The sequence below is a fragment of the Pseudopipra pipra genome, chromosome 8 (genome assembly GCF_036250125.1).
Source record: "Pseudopipra pipra isolate bDixPip1 chromosome 8, bDixPip1.hap1, whole genome shotgun sequence".
NCBI classification, from domain to species: Eukaryota; Metazoa; Chordata; class Aves; order Passeriformes; family Pipridae; genus Pseudopipra; species Pseudopipra pipra.
Genome location: NC_087556.1, coordinates 21901199 through 21922415, shown reverse-complemented (window position 1 = coordinate 21922415; position 21217 = coordinate 21901199). Strand labels below are relative to the sequence as shown.

Sequence of the window (21217 nt, the reverse complement as noted above, 5' to 3'; positions counted from 1 at the left end):
TCCAAGTATATTTTTGATCTTTTGCAAGCCACGCCCAAATTCTTTAAATAAAATTTAACATAATAAATGTTTATCTATAGCCAATTTGTCATTGCAACTTTTCAGTTCCTGCTTTACATTCACCTTCGGTAAAAATGGACATTTGACATAATTGTAAAAAAATGCGCCTTTTGCAATTTTGGACAAGAAATATAGCAATAAAATTTTGCTTTTAATATATCCTAAGGACAAAATTGCAATAGAAGGTGCTGCTATACTGCTTGTAAAGGCAACTGGCATGGAAAAGTTTAGAAAGTCTAGCACTTTAAAAATCTGAAAGGTGGAGGCCTTTCTCTTACTTCCTTTAATAGAGAGTAGGCCTGAAAAAGTAAGCTGCTACTAGCTATGGAATTACCTTATCTACCTTAGTAAGGTAATATAGTATTCACAGCTGCCATTGGTCATGTCCCAAAAGGAGAGTGGTACTGGGTGACCAGTCAATGCCCACACAGAAGCCCTCAATCAGGCGCAGCAGACAGTTTTTAGGTAGTAACTGTGGTGCATCCCTTCCCCCTGGAAGGAGTCCTGAGGTTAGTTTGGATATTGCCAGTGGTAAGGTAGCCCCTGCCCAGAGACTGTACGGTGCTATTAATGTCTACTCTGCTCAATGTAAGTTCTATGATAAACTTCTGCTAGGAAAAAGATCTGATAGTGTTATTGCAAACCTGCTTTTGAAGAAAATAATACTTTGAAAACTACACAGACTTTATTTTGAAGCCTTTTTTTTTCATTATTAGCGACAAACTAAAGATCCCCCAGATAGATAATAGAATAAAAAGACTTCAGGAAAAATATATATAGGATTTAATTTTAGAGACTGGTATTCTTTCCCTGACCTTTGGGCACTTTTTTTTTTTTTTAGTTTCTTAATAACAAATGAGGTTAAGCCACTAACCTCTCTGGAGAGAATACACAATAGAGTTAAATAAAGAATCAGAATCAAGGCACAGTGAAAAATGCATTAGAAAAAAAACCTACCAAAATTTTTCAATTAAAGTAGTCCAAAGACTTAGAAAGCCTTTAAATTTCAATTTCATGATGTTGTACTGAAAAGGCTCCTCTGCTTCTGATAATTTTACTTCACCTTTTCCAGTGTTGGGTTGCCTTTTTTTAATACCTTGTCACTTCATTGTTAGCTATTCTTTGAAATGCATTTCTTGACAGAGGTTTTGGCTGCACCTATAATGAAATAAAAATGGCAACATGCTTCCAATAATCACTAATAATCAGAAAGTGTTACAGGAAGCAGTGCTATCAATTCATAAATGGCTTCGCACATTAAATCCTGCATTAGAGAACAAACAATAAAAAAATCTTTGAGCTTCTTTCAACCTCAACTGCTACCTATTAAATATCAGGATATTAATATATGTTTTTAAATAATACTATGCTTTTAAATAATAACTATGCTTTTAAAAAATACTTCAGTAAAAAAAAAGGTCACAAGAAAGCCACCAGTAATTTTTCTTTTTCTGTTGAAGACTGCTGTGCAAAGGAATGTTATCCCTATGCAAAAATCCAGTACCTTTTTATGATGATGCAAGGAGCACACAGTGTTGTCTGTGAAGCTAGTTTTGTCCCGAGCAAGAACTTTCTGGCATAAAACTAAACTAAAAAGAACAGATGGTTGCAGGAAATAATTAAAAAAAAAAAAAAAAAAAAAAGAAGAAAAAAAGGAAGAAGAAACAGATATCAAAGCATCACCTTCTCTATCCCTGAATCTTCCTTGAAAGAAGTAGAACAGGAAGTTTCAAGAAGCTTACATCATCCATTTCCCAAAAGATTCAATCCTACAATTAATATGTCAAACACTTGAATTATAAAGAAGAGCCAGATGCTCAATGTGGACTCACTTGGGCACTGCTAAATGGTCACTGTAGGCATTCTTAGGAACTGAATATAATTAAACAGAAAAAGTCTTTATTGGAAGTTATTATCATATTATTATTCATTATCATAGAATTCATGAAATGCAGGTTGGTTGTAAGTCTTCTCATGTTCTCTATCTGCCCTAAAGACATGGCATTTCTTGTATTTGATGACATATGGAACTTTCCCAGAGCACCAAAAAAACCCCAAACCCAAAACCAAAAAACCCAAACCAAAAAGCCCCTAACCAAAAACCAAAACCAACTGCTAGGTAAAAGACAAGAAGTATTGTTGAGCACATAATGAGCACAAAAACAAATGCATTTAAAAAAAAAAAATCCTCAATTTTAGTCATTCAAGAGTTGTTTTTGTATAGCTGTCAGACAGCATTACAGACATGATACAAAATACAGCCCTCTAAGACTTAATGTAAGAGCTACAATTAAAGCAACTTAAGCAAATATACATGAAGTTGCCATGTATTCCCACATCAAGCTGCAAAATGCACCAGCATTATCCTCAGTGTATCCTAGATGTGAATCTCTGAGTGTGCAGATTCTTTCCTGCAGTTTAATAGAGTCATTTCGTATACACACTCTGATCATGAAGGTTATGCTTAGTGTTCTGCAGTAAAACAACATTTTAATTAAGTTATAAGAATATCAATTTCATTCTAGTCTTTGATGCTTTTACAGACAATTACAAAACAACAAAAATTTCAAAAAACCACAGTTAGTATTGTTTTAATTTAATCAGACATCAAAGTTATGAGAAGCGGTAAAACCATCAGAAGTTTCTCTCAACAGCTGAAAAACCTTTTTATCTGACTAATTAAAAGTACAATACTCTACAACTCTAGCAATGTGCAGTATGGATAATTCCAGTAATAATAATAACTATAGTATATCATTTATTCTGTGGCACACCTTCAGGGGTTCAAAATAAAAAACTAGAGTTGCATATAACAAATATAACAAACAAGGTGTGAGTTAGGATGGTAATAATTAAAGATATTGACTCCTTTATAGAGTCTATAATAGCTACTTTAAGAATACTCTTGTGCTACAGTAGTATCTGTAGAGGTCACTACAGATGGGAGGAAGCTAAGAAAAAGAAAACTTGGAAACTGGGATCAAAGAATGTGCCATTAAAGCATATGTAACCTTCTAGTTAGCCCTGAATTGAGCCATTTCAAAATACTTCAGTCTGTAGTGAAAGTGATATATTCTTCAAGCTTCATCAACTATATTTTAAAGTTGGTAAGTGGAATATAAATAAATATGAATAAAAGATTACTGTGTAGTAAGGGTTACCTTGTTTATTGAAACAGTAAGCACTGTTCTTCACCACCGCTGATATACTGAATCAGGTTAGCAGCAAAGTTTCTATTTAAAATTAGTTACTTGCCTGAAGTTATAAATTGTTACCTTTCTGTATGTGTTATAATTCAAAACAGACCACTTAGTGAAGCACCTGAGGATATCAGATGTGCTTGCAACCTTTAATGTAGCTCATTTTTCCGAGTAGGTTAAAGAACAAAAAGCAAAATTTCATAAACATCACATATTTTTTAAATTATATTCATCAGACAAGGAAAAAGAGCCTAAATACATTACATTTAGGGTGTTAAAAAGGTCCATCACAGGAAGTTTATATATTTATTTGCTTGTAGAACTGGCAGGGATCCCTGTCTGTCACAATTACAGCCACAACACTTCATTCCTGACAAGATTTCTCCCTGTCTCTGTTAGCCCACAGCATGGTCTGTGGGACTCACGGTTATCAATCCGATAAATCTCAACGTGCTGTGTCAGTTTTAAGTACCACCAACTGCTCAAGCACATAAACATCAGCAAGTAGCAGGTGCTCTGTAGTACTGTAGTACTTAATATCTGTGCCCTACACTGTCCTTCCTGATCTTCATTTTCAGAAATGCATTTTCAATTTCATTGCTCTGGTACCAATATGCAAATGGCAAAAGGGTGTTGTCTGAAGCTATATCCAGTGTCCCAAAAAGATAATCTGAGGAAAAGGAGGAGCAAACTAAGCCCAAGTCAATAAAAACATTAAAAAATATTTTCTTTTATAATCTATCTGAAACAGAAGGCAATCTATAAAAAAAAATTTAAAAAAAGAAATTATGACTTCTAGATAGAGTTTAAATACACTATTTTTAAAGTGACAGATGAGATAGAATTAAAGCATTCTTTAGAACCAGTTGCAGATGTAGTAATAATTAATCCAGATGGTAAGAGACAGGGAAAACTAATGTAATGATTTTTTTCTACTCATGATTCTTTTTTTTTCTTTCTTTGGCAGTTTCTAAAAATATTTTTACAAAACAAAATCGAAAGAAAGATGTGAATGGTGCTTCTACAACAGTGACTCTGGGGTGGAGACAGTATCTTTTTCTTCTCTTCTTGAAGAAAAAATTATAATAATCACATATCAAAAAAAAATTTAGAAATGCAGAAATCCAAGTTTGGGTTAAAGACATTTCCTCTACAACATCTACCTCTTTGTATTCCTACCTCTATGTAAACCTATCTCCAAACCCTCATTTGCATTTGCAGTTAATTTTCTGGTAAATGCATCAAAACCAGGAAGCCTGAATAAAACTTCATTTAGATTTAATTAGATTTACATTTAATGCCCAGGATAGCAAAGCTTTAAAAGTTAATAAGTGAAATGATCAGCAAGGGACTTCCTAGGAAATCCTATCAATACAGGAAAAAACTTACCTAACACAGAGTCACCATAGGTCAATAATAGGAGAACAAAAATGAAAAATCATTTTCAATTAAAAATGTTTCCAAAATCTGAAAGCAACCTTCTATGTCAGAGCATGGTTATCACTTTCATGGCTGAAAGAGGAAACTTGATAGTACCAGAAATGCCTCTGAGCAGGATTTGTTCTTATTCAAGGATTGTTTATTCTTTTGGTTTTTTGAAAAATCACTTTTATCAAATCACTCCACTACAGATACAGATTCTGATACCTCTTTAAGTGTCTAAATTCCTGAAGTTAGACTCTTCTAACCATGAGTTTCATACTTGAAGTATAATCTAGGCTATTGAAATATGTTATACCTCATTTTCAGAAGTTCCAATAAAACTAAAGAGTATTGTTATAGTGAAAATTTATCTAAGCAATTGGCTTAACTCAGCACACAACTGCAAGAAAAATTCATTTAGAAACATGTCACTCTCAGTCAAGACCATGTGAAGTCCCTCCACATATCACTGAGTGCTAAACAAAACATGCACCCCACACAAAAAAACCATACATATGCTATGACTACTGGGGGGTCTTGAATGTATGTAAAAGATAGATTACATTAGATATTTGGAAGAAGTTCTTCACTATGAGGATGGTGAGGCACTGGAACAGGTTGCCCAGAGAAGCTGTGAATGCCCCATTCCTAGAAGTGTTCAAGGCCAGGCTGGAAGAGCAATCTGATCTAGTGGAAGGTGTCTGCCTGCAGCAGGGATAAGGTCCCATCCAACCCAAGCCATTCTATTATCACTACTTTGGCAGGGGAAACATACACGTCAAGCGTACTGAATCCTTAGGGTTTTATTACCCAAGGAGAAAACCAGAAGAGAGATATAATTCTTAATGGTACTGGTGGATTAACTGTCACTTTGGTAGCCAAGTAATCAAGGACTAGAAGTTTAGCTTTTGAAAGAAAATTTTTGCTTCACGTTTTCACTATTCCCAAAATAAAGTCCTCATAAAATGCTGCCATCCAATCTACTGGAGATATATTTCCTAATCTAAAAATAGAAGCCTGACAATCTTTGCACGAAGACTTACATGGCAGACATGCTGTGATAGGATACCACAGTGGATGGTTTTCTCTCTACTGTCCATGTATTTATACCGAGTTACTTGGTTTCCCCACGATTGCTTCACAGGTGAGGAAAGCCGGTCTCAAGGAATATTTCTTAATTTTTCTTAGGACAAAATCACTAGTGACATGCAACATATTTCCTACATATTTCAATTAACCAGACAATACCATGGAACAGATGCAGGTAAAAAAAAAAAAAAAAAGAAAAGAAAAGAAGTAATCACAGAGATTCTCTCCTTTTAGATTTCTCAGATTACAATAGGTAAGATCACCACTTTGGGTGGCACAGGGATCAATTTTCAATGAAACAGTTTTCACTCTTATACTCTAAAGTTCTATCTACTAGGACAAGAGGCAAGAACAGCTGACCTGTGAGGGAAAAATGTTTTAAAGAAATGTTTAAAAAACCCCAACCAAGCTCCAAAACCTGAATCACAATTTACTGAAAACTATTTTCCTTCTCCAGTTATGTGAGGGAGGAGACAGGTAAAGATGGGGCTAGAATGAATGTTCCCTTTTCCCTAAATACATAATTTAATGGAAGAGTTTTTCTTTAGATATTTAAGTTTGCATGAAATGAGGATCCTTTATGCAATCAGTGCAGACTGTGTTCCTATCTTAGATAGCTGAATCAGTCTCTGAATCCACCACTTTGGAGAGTCTAGAATCCTAATTTTAACTTTATTAGGTGCCAAAATTATAGGGCATGAAGAGAGATGTTTGTGTAATCACACGATGTCTGACTAGCTAGCTTCAACATTCTGAATTCCAAAGGATCAGCATTACCTAAATATGGCCCTTGGCACCATCAGCTCCAACTCATCCTAGCCTGAGATACAACTCCCCAAGTTTACTTTCCCAAATAAGCAGAGAATGTTGATACTTCAAGATACACACTTACCTGCAAATAAAGGACTTAAATACCAACTTAGAAACGTCTAGCAATCCTTCAATATACACTAATTTTCAATTTAGTTAATAATCTGTAATTCTTCAGTTACAAGCCATAAATCTCAAAATGCTTCTACAAGTTTTGAGTTTATCCTGTGGAAAATTTAATTCAGGCTGAAATTGAAAAATATCTTACATAAAAAAAATATATCTGTTTTGGTTTGTACACCTAGCAGAAAAAATTTCTACTAACCTTACTGCTTTATAAGAACTGAGATAATAAAAAAAGAATAATTTTTTGTTCTACAGTGACTCAGAATCCTTTGCCTTTTTTTCCTCTTGGAACAATAGGAACTGATTGGAGACATAACTCACAACTTTCACTGAAATGCTTAACATTACAGAAGTAATTAGACCCAATGCCTTTACAGATGGAAACAAGGACTTCAAGATATTTTATTCTCATGTCAACAGATATATGCTTCTGAATAAAAGGCAATTAATTAAGAACATACTATTAAAATAATTTATTTCTTCCAACAGTATTTTGGCTATTGTTCATTTGGCTTCCTTTAACTTGCATCTCATCTCATCTCTTGATCATGATGTAAAACTTACTTATCTACATGAGATTATTTTTATTATTCCCAAATAATAATAAAAAATCCAAACCCAAATCTAAAAACTTTCACTCCAGATCTCTCTGACAGTAAAAAACTTTTCCTTATGTTCAGATGGCATTCAGGTATTTCAGTTTATGCTCATTATCTCTTATTCTGCCACTGGGCACCACTGAGAAGGGTAGGGGTTCATCTTCTTTGCACTCTCCAATTAGATATTTATAACCACTAATAAGGTCTTCCTGGGCCTTCTGTTTAAGCACTCACATCTATGACAGAGAAGATCAGACACATAGGATGAATTTCCTCCAATACCTTTTTGGTATCAGAGCCACGAAAAAGGAAGCCAGTCTTCTAAGTGAGACAGAGTACTTCAACATCTATAATACTATTAACAACAAAGGAGGGCACCACAACAGCAGAGTCAGGATCTTCAGAGCATTGTGTGGTGGGAGGACACAACACAAAAGATGTAAGCTGAAACATTTTCTAGCCTGATTGCCTATAAATAAAAGCCTTTTTACTATGAGGACACTCAGGACCTGGAATAGGTTGCCCCAATCTGCCTCTGTCTCTGTCCTCAGATATTTTCAAGACAGTCTAGGAAAACTGTGAGTAACCTGGCCTGACTTCAACACTGACCCTCATTTGAGCAGAGGGCTGGACCAAGATACCTCCTGAGATATCTTCCAACCTGAACTATTGTATGAACCTATAATCTATGACAGAAGTATTCACAATTCATCTTAAAGGAACAGATTAAGGTCTGAGCTAGTTCTACCACTGTTAAACCAAAAAAAATCCAAACAAAAAATTCCAATATCTGTGTTCCGGAAATATACACAATATGACCACAAATAATGCACTCCTGTATGGGTATAGGAAAAAGGGTCTCAAAGTAAAGGTAGGTAAGAGAAATAGATGTTAAATGCTAATTCTGTAATAAGTTTTAAGTACTTAAGAATCAAAATGGTGCTGGAAACAACACTTCTAGTAGATGCATATTATCTTGTACAGTACATATGCTGCAGGTTACAAATCTTCATACTTTTAAACAAGGCCAGATAAAAAACTGTATTACCCACAACATAAAAAATCAACACTCCATTCTGGAAGAATTAGTCTCTTCCCAGTTTCAACATGACTAAGTTTGTTTTTGGCAGTTCTTGTTACTCAACAGTCATGTAACAAGTCAGATGCAGGAAGAGTGCTCAGCCCTCTCCTCATCCAATGCCTCGACTGGCTTCTCAGACTTTTCAGTGCAAGCAGGTGCAAGCCTTTCAAAAGTGAGTTAGAGTGCACTGTGCTTCCCTAATAACTGCTTCCCTAAGAGAATAGAGTGCTCCTGGTGCTCTAAAAAAATAAGTCAGAAAACTGAAGTTCTGTAGAGATCCCTTGAGACAATTACTCAGATCAGAGATGGAATGATTAAAAGCATGATGAACTTGTTTTTTCCATTCTTATCTTGATTATTTTAGCATGAGAAGAGTTGGTGCTTGCTAAAGGTGGAAGCAGCTCAACTACAGCTGACCTAGACAGCTACATAAAATTATAGCGTTCTCAAGGCTTCTTCTAATTAAGAAAAGAAACAGATGATGGAACTTGGTGTCTGATGCAATTTTGCTTATTTACAGAATTAAAGTTCCACTCTTCTTAGCACAACAAATCACAAGCAAGCAACTGTTTTCTGTTCCTTACTACTCACCTTCATCTACATTCCATCTAAAAGCTCTCACAAAGCAGTGTTTAAATTCGCACTTCAAGTAGTCATTTACACAAGGCCATGAGCATTTGGTTAATTTTTCAATTTCGTGTCATTTTCTCATTTCTTCTAAGAATTATTCAGCAAAATACCTCAGCTACATGTATTGTCATTTTACTGAGTGACATACCTTTGTTCTGGTGCTTCTTAAATGAAAGGCAGTGGCTCATCAGCTTCAGTTATCATTGTTACAAATAAGAGTTTAAATTATTCTGTCATCCTACTAAAGTGTGAAAAATAGTGACCCCATGCTTCTTCAGTGAATAATTCAAGCACTATATACCTTTAAATACTAAAGTGCTTTGACTATTTTTCTGTCTTTCCACTTATGCAACTACTCTCAACTACTGTGATTGCAGTATCCAAGAATTGCACTAAATGACTAGATCCATTTCAACGTTTTACTCTGAAGGTGCAAGCAATGAAAACTATGACCACTCTTCTGTGACACTTCTGTTGCATTAAATTGTTCCTTTGTTAGCCTTCCAAAAAGATAAATTTATCCTTCAGTGGGATCCTACTCTCACTGTCAATAAATTCAAACACAACATACAATAAAGGAATAGAGGTCCTTTCTAGAGAGACGAGAACTAACTAATAGAATCCTGTGCTGTGCTATGCTAATACTCTACTCTCACATTAATCTTTTTGACAAATAGAGGGGAAAGATGGCATATACACCAAGATTATACATAAAAACATAAAACCAAAGGTTTCAATTTAAGAATTAGAATGGCAGAGTGATATTTAGGGCAGGCAGACAGTTTTCCATGAAAAAACATTCACAATGCTTGGAGGGGGAAAGAATCAAAAAGAGAGAGGGATAAAAGTGAACTGGCAACTTTAAAAGCAAATAATCAGAATTTCAGACTGAACAAATGCTAATTCTTTGCAGTAGCCTTAGAAATGACTGAACACAGAATTCATTTAAGATGACCACAAACAAAGAGCAGGGAAAAAGAGGACCATTTGCCACAGTGAAGACCCCCTAGTTTCTAATGCTAAATAACTTAGTACGGGGAGCATGCAAGATTAACTTCACGAGGTTAATTTTTGGTGTCTTGTATTTTGTAGTGCTAGAGATAGAACGTCTCCTTTGCACCATGGACATTTTATAGTTTCTTTTTTTCATCCTACATAATTCTCAAAATAAGACAGTCAGGGTAGGTAGGCAGCATCTATTCAAACCAGAATGTGGCCAAGATGCTGGGATGAAAACCTTGCCTTAAAGCTCTGTCCTTCCCCCAGTCTTCTAATGCTCGTTCAACATCAACACTATAGCATTATCACATTCTTACAGCATCCAATTTTCTCCAGGAATTGGCTATCACTGCTAGAGACTTAATTTCTAACCAGTGCTATCTGTTGACACACAGCCGCAGATGGATTTCAGACACCAATTATATGGATGATAAAACACTAGCTCTTCCCAACAAGGCTCTACAGTTGAGCCCTTCCACACACAGCTGCTGGCCAACTGTTGATTATTCACAGCAGAAAGCTCAGTTTCATCTGAGCCCCATCTATTGATCCACCAATAAAGTCAAGCCCTGTAGATCAAAACAGACTCTCAGTTCTTGAGTTTTCAGTGCCAAATGCAGAATCCAATGAAGGGCAAAGAAGGCCATACTCAGAAATGCAGTGCCATGTACAATCACTTTCTGGTCTGTAAAGGAGGCATGAAGGAAAAAGGATGGCAAATGCGCTCTGCAGGCAAAGACAGTCTTCTTTTACACTGGTGTCATATGGAGAAATTGGAGTACCACACAATAACAAGTCCAATGAGCACAGAGAATGAGAGTAGGATAGAAGCTAATTTACCACTAGATTAATCTCAGACATTCCTCTTACCTGGACTGCATTAAAACAGGAACATCTATGTTTCCACCCTGTTGTTTGATGTGTTTCATATCTTTGTTCTGCCCAGAAAGAACAGTACAAGAATTTTTTTATTATATTCTATTTACTCTCTACTATTATCTCCAAAATAACAGTTTCACATGCAGCAGATTTAATCTGCTATTTGGCAAGAATGTACACCATTTTTTTTAACTTGACTGCATTTTCACTAGGAGATGACATGAATCTATGACTTGAGGACACAAAGTAACTACTCTGAGACAAACATGCACAGCACACTTTACTTTCCCAGAAAGGATCTGAGGTCACGTCAGTATAAGAGAACTCTAGAATATTAAGCCAAATTAAATCTAACATATTGATCCATGTGTACACATATTTCTTAAGAAATAAAATGGCCATTCAGTGAAACACACTGAATGGAGACAAGAGAGAAATATTATATATGTATTGAATTAATATGATTTAAATAAAAATTTTAAGTTCAGTTTACCTTTGAATGCTCCCATGTACATATGAGTTTACAAACTTCTATGACATCAGCATATTTGTATATACAACACTCCCTTCCCTTTTTCCCCAGCTGCAGTACTGCTGTACTGAAACTGCTTTATACATAAGGTATTCTTCTGACAGGTCCTTCTATCCCTCTGCAATTAACACACTTTCATACATAAAGTAGATCCCCCTGCCTCAGAGTAATGTTACATACCTGCATTTAACTACATCTGACAGTTATTAGCCTGAATACTTAACTAGTCTAGGTTCTTCTGTACAAAATGTGACCCTACTGTTTCTCCAAATTTAGCATAATTTGCAAACTTGGAAGCTTATATTTCAATATCAGAACCCAAATACCACCTATTGGTAATATTCACTTTTCAGAGCCATCCCACATTAAATCAGAATTTTTTTTTATTCAAAATAAGTACGTATTTACTCAGCAAGAAAATTTGAGTAAATTAGACATTAAAAGGTCAAGATGAAATTATTTCATACTTGGATACTAAGAACACTGAGGAGATCTGAAGCTCCAGTATTACAATATATTAGTCCATTTAGGAAGTAAAATTTCTTAGATAATTTGTAGAAGGGGAAAGAAGTTTTCCCCAAGCTCTTTGTTAAAAAAACCCAACAGATTTTCCATTAAGTTAGCTGAAACAAACTCACCTAGTTATACAGATTTCCTGCTATCAGCATGATAAGCTCTGCCTTACAGCTGGGATTCCTGGAACCTGTAGTTCTATAAGGTCAGTTAGGAGTAGGAAGAACAGTAATTCTATTATACATAAGGGTTAACATTTTCTCACGTAATATTAAGCTGAAGTAGTGTGTGAACAGGTGCATCCCCTCAAAAAGTTTCTTACCAACCCTAAATGATACCTAAAATTTCTTAAAGTCTTATATAAGTGCATTTTAAACTGGTAAGAACAAGCATACCTCAATTACACACTGCAACAAATTTAAACCACCGCACATGTTCGATATTATTCATATTGAACATCAGTAGCTACAAACCCAAAACCTAATTCTGAGTCTTACCCAAAGCTTCCTGTATAACAACTCACAATGTACACTTTGGTTGCTTCATCTGTTTAAAAAAATAAGGTTATAATAAGACTGTAAAAATAAATGTAATTATAATCCCATTATCCTCATTAAAATCTACAAATGAAAAATTATAAAGTATCTGTTGCTATTAATAACTGTGCACAACTAACACATTTTGTGGGACCAGGATCAACAGCACGTGACTGCACAGGCAGAGACTGTGTCGAAATACTAATGCACATATAATAAACCATATGCAGAGAAAACTGATATTTTTTGTTTCATAATTTTAAAAAATTATTCTGTAATCTTAGCATTTTTCCTGTTCTGAACCCTTTTAGGAAGGAATCATTTATAGCTAAAAGCAATATCATCTTCATCAAAACAAATACTCGCAACTTAAAACCTAGACTATTATTTCCTTCCTCACATATATGTATATAAATGATTGGTTTTATTTAATAAATGAGAATAATCTGGGATCACAAAAAGTAAATTAGAAACAGCAGAGTTGCCTGTGTTTCTTTATTTATGGTGTAAAGTACAGGAATAAACATGTTAAAATGAGTATAGTACTATTTCACAATTGGCTGAGCAGTTAATTTCCTTAATGGGTGCATACAATATTATTTGAATTTTTTTTTAATGGAAATTTTATACACTGAATATTAGAGTTTTTACAGAAACAAAACAAGCCAAAATGCTTTAACAGCATTTCCTTCTACTGCAAGCTAGCACAAATTTAAATGTGTCCCAGTGGGCAATACTGAGCTGTGTTCGATGCTTGTGTATTTCTATTGGCTTCCATTTGATTAAAAGAAACTGCTTCACTATAGTAGCAAAGTAGAACAACTCCTTGAAGCATTAAAGCACAATGTTCTGCGCCTGTGACCACACAAAGATTCAAATGAAGAGAGAGATACAATGCCATTTTCGGAATGCCAGACTATCTAACTTTGAGTAATGACTACTTAGTGAACATTTATAGTATTTTTATTTTTTAAAACTCTATGCATAATTATCATAACAGTTCTCTTTTCAAGATAAAATTAGTTTTGAAACTTTGCTTTTCTATCACCAGCCCTATTTATGTTCTCAGGATACAGGAGATAAAGTACAAGAATAAGAAGCCAATCATCAAACATTTAAATAACTGTCTTAAACTTCCCAAATTTTGCAGAAGGGAGACTAAAAAAAGAATGAAAACAACAAAAACATTCAGCTCTCTAACTTGCTAGAGGCCTAACCTCTCAGGACTGTGTGCAGTGTAAAGGTATGGATCTCACTTTAGGATCCAGAAACTTGGAGCTAACATAAGAATGCAGTGGAGTATGAAAATAACAAGCCCTTTGTTCTTCTTCATTCTCCAGTGCACATGTCAGATTTTGAATTTAGAAAACCCCAAAAGCACAAAGAAGTCTATGGATAATTTCATTACTCTGCTATAGGAAGGGAGGGAAAAATATCACAGTCAGAAAATCAGTGTTGCACAGTTACCAAAACTACTAGAAAACTCCACATTCGATAGTATAGAACAAAATCAAAACCATAAAATGAAATTATGTAAATTAAATATATGGATTTAAAAAACTCCAACAAAACACCATCTAACTAAACTGAACTATTTTTTTACAGAATAAACAATAGGTAGCATGTGGCACAAAAGAACCAAAGTCATAATTTTCTGAGGTGGAAAAGAATTAATGTTTAGGGATTAGGTCTAAAAAATGTCAGGCTGGTTCACACTGGGAAAAAAAATCTTAAATGTTTATTTGCATGTTGCATCCCAGGAATCTATCATTAGAAAGCACAAAGCTGGAAGTTGCAAATTATTTTCCATCTTAAACCTGACAGTGTTTTCCTTTCTAAATGGTAAAAAGGAAAACATGGTGATGTGGGAATTAATGTAAGGCAAGTCTGGAAGATGGTCAAGAATCTGGCTAAGATATGAACTTCTTTTATCCTGAGAATTAACTACATGTCCTTCATATATGACAAGGTCACAAAATAAAGTCTTAAAATACAATATCTTTGTAAAGCTTACTGTAAAAATTTAGTTTATCTAGAAACAATAAATAACAAATAATGAAGTTTCAGTCAAAATTTAGTTTTTGTAAATTTTGTAAATTTTGTTTTACAAGATATTGTTTGCAAGGCTTTAGTGCCTTTCCTTTAATAAGGTCTACTTACTGTACAAAATGCACAGAAGAGCTTAGCTGAATAATATGGCATTTTTGTGGCTATGATTTTAACTAGTTAAGCCAAGGAAATAGATGACAGCTATTTTATTTTTAATCTTACTCTTGAAGTAAAGCTGTAAACTTTTTCCTTCCAGAAATAATCCTCAAACTGATTGCTGTCAACTGATTGCTGGAGGGAAAGTCTGTCAACCAAGGAGGGTGGAGACAGAAAAGACAAGCTCACTCTTTCCATGTATGACTACCTTTCCACAAAAAGTGGAAGCTAAATCTGACAAAATCTTTGTAAATTAAAGATCTCTTCTGTGTAAACCTTTAAAAAACTGTCCTTTATAGTATCCAACACTTTTATCCAGGAAAAACTACATCTGACTAGACTCCATTATCAAAGGGACATGATGTTATTCAAGTGTTCAGAATGAAACTCTGTATCTTTGTTCCTTAAAAATGAAAGCATACCTTATAAGAGCAGGTTCTGAATACTGGGGGATACAATCTACCCTTCATACATTTCAAAAAACAAATTCATACCAAAATTTAAACTTTTTGCAGATTTATACATCTAAAATATATTGGCCCTATACCATTAATTGGCAGAAGAACACCTATCTACTTCAGAGGGTATAATGAAGATTATTGATACCTATGAAGAGGTTTTATACGTAGTAAATACTATATAAATGCTAAATTATGACAAGGACAGAAATAGCCCAGTTTATCTCCATCCAGAAACTCAAATTTTATGCTTAAATTTGGATTATCTTATTCATTCACGTCTAAAACCCAGTATCTCTACTAACTGATCTTTTGTTGTTTTTCAACACAAACTCCCTATTATCTTGCTTCAATTTTTTTTCAGATATCCACTAAGATCCTCTTGTAAACAAAGACAATCTTAGAACACATTTTTCTGTTGTCAATTCCTGAAACAAAAAAAGCTCTACCATTTGTAGGTTATAAAAATTTTAATTTGACCTTTTTTTCCCCCTTTAAACAGTTTTTAGGATGACAAAATGCAAGACTTCACTTGCAGACTTGAGTGACACAAAATGGTTGCTTAGCACTCTGAACAATCATAGTAGGAAAAAGATATTAAATAATCTTCTCTGTTGTTCTGCAGGTAATGTGTAACATTTTACTTAATAACTATATCTGCACCTTTTGTAGCATAAGTTGAAAAGGATTTGCTCTGCCTTTCCAAGTTAAACAGATGTACAGTGTTAACAGGAAATTTTAAACAACAGCAAAAAGAAGAAACTTTGAAAAGACATAGTCTGGAACAAATAAATTAACTTTTAAAAGCAAATATTATGGGAAAGGAAATCCAGAAGCCATCCTCTCCATATTCCAGTAAAGAATTTGATATGGTGTCACCCAGCAATGATTTACTGAGTTGGAAAAGATAGGCAGGCGTAATACAAAGATAAAGTCAATGTAAAAGTGACTAATGGTAACATATTAAATGGATTTATTTAAAATCCTTCTTCAGACTCATCTTATTTCGTCTGTGAATGTGGCAAAAAGCAGAGGGGAAGTTCTCTCCAACTTGCAGAAGAAATTGGATGACCATTTGTAGTATTAGAAATGGCAAAACCTTTAGCAACTCTTCAAAGCACATGATTACAAGTAGTAGAATTTCTGTGATTATTTCTGTGATGGTCTCTGATCATTTCAGAGCAACACAAAAAGATAAATCACACACCCATGTCTAGTTTATGACAACAGGGTTAAGTCAACCTGGCATACCTGTAAAACAAATTTGATCTTCACCAATATCTGACACAATATTTTGAGAAGACCAAGTGGAGCATTAGCACTCTTATTCAAGACTTTAAGAAAACACTTCAGGTACAAAGTTCAGAATTCACTAGAATTAAATTACTAGGCTTTGTATCTTCCTATTTATTCTGTTTCGTTAGAGAGACTATAAGGTGCTTGCTCTGCTTGTTTGATCCTAGCACATAAAAGCTGAGGAAGACACACGATCGATGGTTATAATTTATTGAGGGCTACACCCCAAGGAAGGAGTTGATTTTAAATAACAATATTGAGAGATTAAAAATTAGGAATCAAAAAATATATTTAGGCTGAAAGTTCAAAAAAAGCTCTAAACATTAGGAAAGAGGTTTTTAATCATCTTTCCAGAAAGAACAACAGGGCAATGTGCTTAACTAGCTTAAAGGTAGACTGTGATGACTTTATGACTCGAATTAGATAAGACTGTTGCCTAACTCAGAGAGGTCTTTTCTTCAGTCCTGAGTTACTGTGGTGATTAACTGTTCCCTATTTTGCCCCCTTCTTCACCAGTCTTTTTGTTGCCACTATTCCCACTGAAGTGCAACTAGGGCTATGAGAGAACTGCATGAAATTTTTTATCTCTAGGAGAAAACAGTCTTAAGACTTAAACCCCTACCCCTCTAGCTTAAATGGTTTCATAGAATATTGCATCAAAGCAGATGACTAGAAGCTCTCCTTGAGATCAAAAGATTTAATCACCAGCTAAACAGAGCAGTGCATTGCAAACATACTGAAATGATATTGCCTCTTCAGGTCTTCATTAAATATTTGTCCTCCTTGGAAGTTTAATGGATTCCTGCTTACTATATAAACAGTCAAAGAAGGCATTTGGTTGTACTCCATGCATATACACCTCAAATGCTGTCACTATGCAAAATCTCGTAACTCAACCTGTCTGTTAGGACGTACAGCTGTCTGCATCTACCATAACATAGTACTCTATGTTAACCACTGAACAACCCATTTACAAGTTTCATATGACAGTGCATAAATCAAAAACAACTGCACAAAATAGAGAGGGCATATTCACGTGCCTACAAATACTGGCCCAGTTGTCATGTAGTTATTTGTATAGCAATAAGTGAACATCATGCAGACATCTGACTCTTCTTCATTCAGCTCCTTTCAAAGATCTGTTCATCAATAAACAAGCAACACTATGGTTACACAAAAAGCATGGTCAATATGTTGCAAATGTTGAAAATGTGGGTGTGTTTGTCATTCACTGAAGTCACCAAGCCCACAATCCCTTGTATCAAACAGAAGTCATTATTGTAGAGACAATAAAGTCTAGTAAGTGTAAACACATCTCCCTGCCTCCTTCTGGCTGACAAATCATTTTTTCATTTTAGATTATAAAAGAAGCAAATGCTTTTCCAATATAACTTGATGCAACAATTTGGTGACCAAACATAAAAATGTCCACTGGACTGAAACTTATGCAGTGACATATATTGTTCAAATCCCAAATCAGAACCTCCATGTTATTCACTTATGACCTACACGGCCAAAGCACTGGCCAGAACAATGTCAGTTACACCAAAAAAGTATTTTTTATTAGAGTACCTTCTCAGAACAATAAATGTTCATCACTTAGTAAATTTTGGCCACTTCGTGGGCTGGTGTTCCTGACAGCATTTCCAGTTAGAGACAGAAGAATCAAACAAGAAAACAAATTGTTCTCCTGTTCCAAGTTCAAAAATGAACTCTACTTTTATTGACTGTCATTTGACCTCTACCATCTGTGACAAACCAAATCCTAAACAACAGAATCTCTTTTAATTGCTTGGTTATAGACTAGACCAAGGCTCCCACCTTAAATGTCATAAACTGCTCTATATGTGAGTATGACTTAGTTTAACAACATGCAGTCTTGGATTTGACAGAAAGACTCCATTTCAAAATGAGGTATTTTTTCCTCATGACTAGTCATCTTGTAAATTTTTGTCCTTTTATTTCTGGCCTATGCTTATTTTTGGCACCGTTATTTTGTTGCTGTAGAACAGTGATATGAAAACTACTGCATACAGGCTTGTTTTCAAAGTAAGCATATTGAGTGGTTAGCCTAGCTCTAGTTCTTGCTTACCTCACAGATTTCTGTGTTATTATTAGTTTCTTATACAAGCACAGCAGTCTTTTGCCACACACACTTTTACAATAAGCTCACAACTTATGAAACTTGCAAATGACATGTGCTGTCCAAGAACACAAACTCCTTAATTCCCTCATGCTGATGCAATGTACAGGATCCATCTATAATACACAACACCTTTTTAATGAAAAAGCCATGTTTTTACATAATTGGAACAAAAGAACTTAATAATATTTGCCATCTACAATATTACTAAAAATATTTTAGGCTACTAAAGCAATTAACCCCAATCTAAATCAGTTCCATCTGAAATTACAAAATCTTAGTCTAGTTTAGCCAGCAACAAAACTAGTCAAATATATGAAAATCCACTGATGTCACAAAATTAAAGTATGAATAATTTCTACAATATAAAATCATAATCTAATCAAGCTAAAACCCTCATTTTGTATTTTATGAAGAAATACCTGGCACAGGAATAACATAAACATCTGACTGAACAGTAGGTCTCCCCAGTTCAGCTCATTTAGCAGGCAAGTGTCAAGAACTATTACAGTATTGCCTTAGAGGCAGTAACTGGAATTCTTGGAAGTAGCTTATCACAGTTTTAAAGCTTTTTTTCAAAGGATGAAATCATCAAAGCAGACACAACACGGATTTTAGTTGCTGTAGTTGAGAAAGTCAACCTTTTCAATGGAAGTTGTGGTCTCCCTCATCCAAGTTTTCTCCATTCTGTATCTCAAAATATGGTCTTGTACACATTAGAAACTGAAGGTAAAATTTAACAGCCTGGTTATTCTCAGTCTTTCCACGTGAAGCAAAAATAAGAGGACATGTGATTCTAAAGCACCATCCTTACAGTCAACCACTTCCAACTCTGCAAGAAATTTCAGGCTATAATGTGTAAATCATTACTACATGCTCTAATAGTACTTTTTATTTAATCAGGAGAGAAGAAAAATGCCCTCTAGAATTACATTAAATAACTACAGATTTGTTTTAAATGAAATGATGTAGTTTATATCTGACCTGAGTTTCAGTCTTTTCCTAGTGGGAAATATAAATTCAGCATTTGGATACATAATCCTACAGCTCTCAGAAGAAGCCGACTCCACCGCGAACACTTTACATGATTTATAGCTCTCCTCCAGATTCAGATGACAAGTCTCGGCGGAGCAGGTGCAACGGGGTATTTTTTCCTTCCTTCAGACATCATTCCCTCGTATGTAAATTAATTAGCAAGTCTTCCGCACTCTCGCGTAAGCCGGGAAGATGAAGCCAAAGGAATATCAGCGTTTGGTTTCTCACGAGGAGCGGGTGACCCGGCAGAGGGAGAGAGAGAGGGAGGGGGCTCGCTGTTGTTACTGCTGGAGCCCCAGCGATTTTGACAGCGTAAGCGGCGATAAAGTGAGCCTGGCTCCCGCGCTTATGCCGAGAGAGCGATTTTTAAACCGCGTGCAGGATCTGGGGGGAACCGCGGGGACGCGAAGCGAACACACCCCCCACACCCCTCCCCGGCAACACGAGCATTTCTCTCCCCCCTGCCGGCAAGTTGGAGCTGCCCTGCCAGTACCGTCGTGCCCTCTCCGCACCCCGCCAGCCCTGCCCCTTTCCTGACGGCCGGGGAAACGGGGAGCGAGTCCCGGCTCCCATTACCTCCTCCGGAGCCATGGAGAGCGGTGCGGGCGCGGCCTCGGCTCCGCGCCGGGCGGAGCGGAGGGGCCGGCGCTCCCCGCGCTCCCCCAGCCCGCCGCGCCTCGAGCCGCTGGCACAGCCCGCTCCACTAAATGCATTAACAGCAGCCACCTCATGATTAATTCATCAGCCCCAGTGACCAGGGGAGGAGGCGGGCGGAGGGGCGCGGGGGTTGGGGAGAGTCAGGGCGCACGGGACGGTCCCCTCTCCGGAGTTCAGCCCCCGGCGCAGGGCTCCGCCAGCGCGGAGGGACGGAGGGACGGAGGGACGGAGGGAGGCAGGGAGGCATCCTACGCCGAGCGCCTCGCTCGCCGCGGGTGCCCGAGCGCTGTCCAGTCCGAGGGAGGGCGAGGGGACTCCCCCGGGCAGGTGACCGGGTGGCACCGCCGCTCCCGGCCGGCGGGACCTGCCGGGAGCCGGGCGGGGAAAAGCGGAGTGACCGCGGGAATTTGCGAAGGCTCCGCGCCACGAAGCGGGTTGCAGTCCCCGCTCAGCTCGATGCGGGAGCATTCTCCAGCTCCGCGGGAAACGGGAGGTGCAGCCCTCGCTCGTCTTGTGGCTGGTAGCGGCCCGCCAGGTGCCTTGGCCGCGGAGTGGGGCCCCGGAGCCCTGACCTGCCGGGCACGGAGGGGTGAGCCGGGCAGTGCAAGCATCCCGGGCGGCAGAAAGGCCCCGAGCATCCATGGGGCCGTGATCACATTAGCAGGACTAGGCTCATTTGCACAAGGATGTCCAACACCCCTCCCTCAGCCTTGGTAAAAGCAACGGTCGGCCACTCGCCAGTTGCTGGAGCCAGGTTTTTCCATGCAACACACCACTGGTGTCCATGTGAGCTTGCTTTGGTCTGCTAAAGCAGCAACAGCGGCTCCTTTCCCAGTCCTCCGGTGCAGAGCTTTGCTGCCCTCTCTTCTGAGGGCAGTGCCTATTTCTTCATTTATTTAAACTGGCGGTACGCCAGACTTGGAGTTTCTTCACAAAAGGGATAAAAA

General features: G+C 36.8%; 1 protein-coding gene across 4 annotated transcripts in view; it reads right to left on the bottom strand.

Moving 5' to 3' along the window:
• The window catches only part of LOC135418087 (heparan sulfate glucosamine 3-O-sulfotransferase 1-like), a 46108-nt gene extending 25797 nt beyond the window's left edge, over positions 1–20311 (bottom strand). For 2 of the 4 annotated variants that reach the window (XM_064662984.1, XM_064662982.1), the window contains exon 1: positions 19563–20167. The gene's annotated coding sequence lies outside the window, so the exon portion shown is untranslated. Of the gene's footprint in view, positions 1–10886; positions 10955–12065; positions 12112–19562; positions 20168–20189 lie in introns of those variants that run through there. The other 2 variants (XM_064662985.1, XM_064662983.1) reach the window with 2 other exon arrangements.
• Positions 20312–21217: the final 906 nt, after the last annotated feature.